Source organism: Pinus tabuliformis, chromosome 8 (genome assembly GCF_031772625.1).
Source record: "Pinus tabuliformis cultivar Carrire ecotype Pingquan chromosome 8, CPIR1, whole genome shotgun sequence".
Lineage (NCBI taxonomy): Eukaryota > Viridiplantae > Streptophyta > Pinopsida > Pinales > Pinaceae > Pinus > Pinus tabuliformis.
In genome coordinates, this window is record NC_142294.1 from 2,064,736,889 (window position 1) to 2,064,743,234 (window position 6,346).

The window sequence follows — 6,346 nt, forward strand, 5'->3', positions numbered from 1 at the left end:
GTACTTGAGCGAAATATTGAACGAGATTGAAGACCCCAGATCTAGTTTCATCCATTCAGGCTGCGATGTTTTCAGGAGTACTAAATAAAATGTACAATGGCCTTACATTTATGGTCATCCATTCATGGGTCTATATCTATAGATGACTATATTTGTACATGTAATGAAAGTTTATAAGCTGAGCATGGGTATGCCTTCCCTCAACAAGTTCATGTGAAAAAATCAAATTAGCATGATATATGTATTGTAATTGATGTAGGTCACCTTCTGCTTTGAAACCTCCTCTCCACATGATAAATCATTTCACTTGACATACATATTTACGACTTCATGCTTTTTGGGGCAACTGTTGTAGATCCATTTGGGCACATCAACCCCAACCTATAGATCAGTACTATTAGGGCCCATCAAACCCTAATTCAGTTTTTACATGCCCTAAAGAAGTCAACCATTAGAATGCCTAGCTTCCCAAGAAGTTTCATGACTAAAATATCCAAAAACTGCCTCTAGGAAGATTAGCGCAGGCAGGCCTTCATTAGGGTACACTGCAATGTATACCATACACTGATAGGGTGCTATGTAGTGCACTTGAGCCTTCTTTGGCCCGCGTTGAGCGAATTTGAATGAAATTTCATTGGGGTTTGGGAATATTCTTATCCATTGGATGCATCTAGAAGTTTCCCAAGTTTATCTACTCCTTTGAGCTCGTATTTGGATGAGGAAGGGAGTTAGGGGACATCGATCCCTCTATCCCTTCCTCCATGGAACTAAATTCTAAGTTTGGAAGGGAATTCATCATCACCATTTTTGGCATAACTTCCTTCATTCACCTATAAAAAGACAACTCATCTAATTGATCAGGGGACGGAAATTATTGAATTATAGGGATATGCTGTTAGTATGAGACTTCATTTAATTTCAAGTATTGTAATGATGTCAAATGTCTTGCTTGTTATGAGGAGAGGATGGGATTGAACTGGAGGAGTGATGCTGAATCGAGAAAATTGGGTTGCAGCTCTTCCTTTTACTAATAAAGTGTTCAAATCTTTTTCCATATGCTTGTTTTATTCATTTATGCTTTCATATGTGCATCATGTACTTGATTCCATGCTATGTTTAATCGATAGATCATTATCGTATGCTTTGATCGATTATTTTCTTCTGTCTGTGTGTAGGTACTCTTCAAGTGGATTAAGTACGGAGAGGACCAACATAATTGATCAAGGGAGATAAGCAGTAAGAGAAAGCTATAGGTAGGCTTCTTTACCTCTTATTTAATCTATTGATCATAGAAAAAGTAGAGAATGCTTTGCACTGTTGTTCTAGACTTAGCTACTAGTCTAGGGGTTTAAGCGTTTATCCGTAGACACTAAAACTTCCCAAAACACTCATTCTCTCCTGCAAAATTTTCGAGGAAAGCTTTGTCATACACCTTCTTTGGGTTGAGTATATGGTACATTTTCTTCAAAACTTCAACTGTAAAGGACCTGATGACTATTTTTCTTAAAGTCAAGAACGTCCTATCGAAAATGTTGATGTCCTCAATTATCCATTTTACCATATTAGTATAAGAAAGGATCTTGGGTCAAGCAACAATCTTGTGAAGAAAAGAGTTGGCCCGACTAATGATTTAATAAGCGCTTATTTTCCTTTTAGTTATTCATTCTTATGATTTTATTAAAGTCACGCCTTTTAACAAATAGATTTATCGCAATCAAAATATCAGAAGTGAAGGAAGTAGCCTACCTTTTGCTAATTTTTGATTCATCTCGATGCAACATGTTTATAAGTTGTGTTAATTGTTATATCGGGTCCAGATGGTTTATCGCATATCACAATCAGAATAGTCCTCGGGGTGTTTATATATTTTGTTTATTATAAATTTACAATGCGAACAAGTTCCGATATAGAGTAGCTTTTTAACAATACCTAAGCTTTTCAGTTTTAAGCATGTTTTGTTCTTGGGGGCTATACTTTATCGCATCGCAAATTTTGGAAGGATAAAACGGGGGGTTGTTCATTAAGACTTATGGAATGTGATACATCGAGATTTCTTTGAGGCGGGCTCATTCGAGTTGTTCAGGCCTACTGAAATTTGGATTTGTTTATTCAAAAATGTTCAAATTTGTCCTTTTAAAACCCTAAACTGTTTTATTTTCCTGTGGTTTTTTATTTTTTAATTTAAAGGCTCCCCATTTATTTATACAATAATTTCCTAATAGATTTATACATAAATAAATGGTGAGTTGTTGAATAGCACAACAATTGGTGATTCACTGGAAGAACCAGTTATCTCTGATTTAAAATAATGAAATTTCTAAAACTTTACTATGTAAAAATAATTCAGAAAAGGAAGACTATTTTTTAAATACTTAGATAAGTTACATTACTATGAATATATATAAAAAAATCACTTACTCATAATTCATTTAAAATCCTCTTATAGATGAAAATACTTTTTGTCTATATCAATCCTTAACTGGTTGTAAAGATAAAGTAGGGGACTTTTGCAACTTAGTGTTTTAATATACTCATTTGTCATAGGTAGAGCCATTGCTGCCAACAAGCATTCATAGCCTCAACAGGGTTCCCTTTTAACCATCAATGATTGAGAATCCCATCCACTTAAGAGTGTAGTCTTTAGAGATAATTTCAAAAGTATATGTGTATTTTATTTTTTATTTTTTATTTGTTTACTTTTTCTTTTGACAATTTTTTGCACTACCTAAAATCCATTGTCCTGGTTTGGTGACTAGAAAGTGACAATGCCATCCACTGGTTGTAATTTAATTGAACAAGCCGGCTCGTGATGAGACCCCTTGTCTTAAGATTAAAATAGTCATAAGCCATTACCCTAGTTTCATATTCAGTGTTGGTAATGTCAGTCTATTATTTCCCTATGATCATGGTTCACAGGCCCATAATGAGACCCCTTATCTTCTAAGGTTAATATATATTTGAATTACACTATAAAAAAAAAATTAAAGTTAATGGATGGGGAGAATCATTGACTCCTTAAGATTTTTGGATGACAATTTTAGAGTTAGAGATGCTTAACTCTAAATAGTCTTTACTTTGTTAAAGATAACCTTTCTTATCTGATAATAGAATAAAAGGATTTTAAAACATTTGAGGCTTCAAAGAATTTACAAATTTAATGGAAAAAGAATTTTTCACAGTTTTATGACACTTATCTAATTTTCAATATCGCGATCCTTTCCTTAAGAATTCCTACTTTCAAAGTGAAAGATCATAAAATGTTTTAAGATATTTTATTGTAAAGCCAAAAGTAATGCTATTTAACATTATTTTCTAACAAAACTAAAAATGTAAATGCGATAATATTACAATAGAAGATATCATCTTCTAAGAATTTTTTTTTTCAAAATAAGCCCATTGACAGAAAGAGCATCCCCCTTTCCTAATAAATCTTGCAATATGAATGTTGATGGGCCTATTTGTTCAACAATTTGAAATGGTCCAAGCCACATTTTCTGGAATTTAGCATGCTTTCCTTTTTCGTCATGTGCCATGTCCCATTTTAGGATGAGATCTCCAATTTGAAAAGATTTTGTGGAAACAAAACTTGAATCAAAAGAAGATTTGACTAGCTGCTGATGGCGAGCATGTGTAAGCTTGGTTTTTTCTCTTTCTTCTTCTGATTTAAGAAATTGAGACTATCTTAGCTGTAAAGAAGAAGAAGGTGTTTCTTAGATAAATTTGACTAGGGCTAATGAGGAAAGAGCTAGATTCAAAGGAATGATAACCTTTTTCCCATATACTAGATTGAAGAAAGAAGTTTCTATTAAGGCCATCTAGGTTATTCGATCTACCCATAGAGAAAATGTCAAATATTTGTGCCAATTCTTTTGGCTTTGATCAACAATTATTTTAATAATTCTTATGAGGTTCTTATTGGTTGATTCTACTAGACCATTTCCTTGGGGCTAGTAGTTAGCAGATTAATTTAGTTTAAAACCCCTCTTAAGAGAAAATTCAGTCATATTATTTCCTGAAAAGTATGATGAATTATCAAACATAAGTGAAGTTGGTAAGCCAAACCTAGTAATAATGAACCGATCAATGAATTCAATGATAACATATGAATTGGCTACCTATAGTGGAATTGCTTCTTCCCATTTAGTAAAATAGTTTGTAGCTGTAAGGATATATTTATGTTGCTTTGAAGAATGAGGACCAATCTCAATGTCTCACCTATGATGTCTAGTCCCCATTGTTCAAAATGTTGTTCAATGTTCACTGGTTGTAGAGGTAAGGTTGGTTTTCGTTGTCTTCTAGTAGCAGTCTAGCATATTTTTCATTTCCTCACATATTCATGGGTATCCTTGAACAAAGTTGGCCAATAGTACCCAACATGCAGGATTTTATGTGCAGTAGTATCTCCTCCAAAATGTCCACCAGCTAGTCCATCATGGAGTTCTTGCAAAACCTTCTGTGCTTCAGACTTTTCTAGGCATCTTAATAATATATAATCATAATTTCTTTTGAATAACACATCATCAATGATCTCATATTGATTTTATTTTAATCTTAAAGCCCTTTTCCTTTTTTGATTGAGTTCAGGGGGAGCATATCCATTTTTAAAATAGAAAATGAGATCAACATATTGGGACTCCAAATCATTTAGGCTTACCTCATATATGTGTACAGTACTACCTAAGTCCTCATATGTTGGTAGGTTGGAAGCTCCTTTTGTAGAAATTTCTCATTTCCCACCCCGGTTTTCAGTTTCTCCTTATTTCTCCCATATAGTTAAATGCCCTTTCCATAACCATACATTTAACAAGCTGGAAAAAATAAATTTGCTGAAAACAAAAATTCTAGAAATTTTACAGAATGCTGGAAATTGCAGAAATAAAAATCAGCAGTAATAAACAGCCATTAAAACACATTTAAACACTGAGATTTTTGGTCAATGTGACCCTGGAAAAACCCCCTACAACTCTTGGGGAAAACCAGTTTGAGAGCTCTTCTTTATTTCTAGAAAATACCTTTTTACAGTAAGAGAAATATTCAGCAAAAATTAGCAAGCAACCTTTATAACTTATCTCAGCCTTGCTGAAACTCAGCCTTGCTGAAACTCCGCCTTGCTGAAACTCCGCCCTGCTGAAACTCCGCTGTACAGAATTGTTGAAACTCAGCCCTGCTGAAACTCCGCTGTACAGACTTGTTGAAACTCAGCCCTGCTGAAACTCCGCTGCTAAAACTCTGCTGCTGAAACTCCGCTGCTGATACTCCGCTGCTGAAACTCTACTGTTGATACTCCGCTGCTGAAACTCCGCTGTTGATACTCTGCTTCTGAAACTCCGCTACTGATACTTTGCTGCTGAAACTCCACTCTGCTGAAACTCTCCTGCTAAAACTCCGCAGTTCACTGTCCAGAAATCTCCCTTACTCTCTTGCTCTTCTTCTCTCAATCTGCTCATGAAATAATGAATGACCTTTTCCTCCTTTTCCTCCTTTAATCTAACCCCAAGTGACTTTTGGGTGATCCCTAAATCCAATGGCTGAAATAGATTGAGATCTAAGGCTGAGATTAAATGCTCATTTAAATCTCACTTTTTATTTTTTAATTCACCCCACTTTAATAAAGACCCACTTAGTCATTTATTTCCAAAGTCACTTTTCCTTTCTAATTTTTCATTGACTTTATAAAAGTCACTTTAAAATTAGACTTAGTAACTTTATCACTTAAAGTCACTTTTAAATTAGATTTAACTTTATAAAATTATAAAGTCACTTTAGGAGAAAAATTAAATTCTTTTGGACACTTTTCCCTAGGCCAAAGATCAGAGCCTAAGGGAACCACCTGTCCTCCGGTACCAAATTTCAACACTCCCTCTTACCGAGGAAGGTGTTCCTCACCACACCCATCTTGTCTCTGAAGTAGACATGCTTGCCCCGTGGTAAGGCTTTGGTAAGAATATCTGCAACCTGCTTATCAGTGGGAATATACTCAAGCTTCACAGCGCCCTTCTGAACACAGTCTCTGATGAAATGATATTTGATCCTGATATTCTTTGACCTGTCATGAAAAACTGGATTCTCCGTGAGTTTAATGCAACTCTGATTATCACAGTAAATCACTGAAGGTCTCAACGGCTGACCAAATAAGCCAAACAACATCTTTCGAAGCCAGATAGCCTCACAACTAGCTAGACTAGCTGCCATATACTCTGCTTCTGCTGAACTCAGTGCTACTGATTGCTGCTTCCGGCTGAACCATGACACTACTGCTGAACCCAACCCAAAACAACACCCTGAAGTGCTCTTCCTATCAGAAGCACAACCTGCCCAATCAAAATCAGTATAACCTGCCAATCTC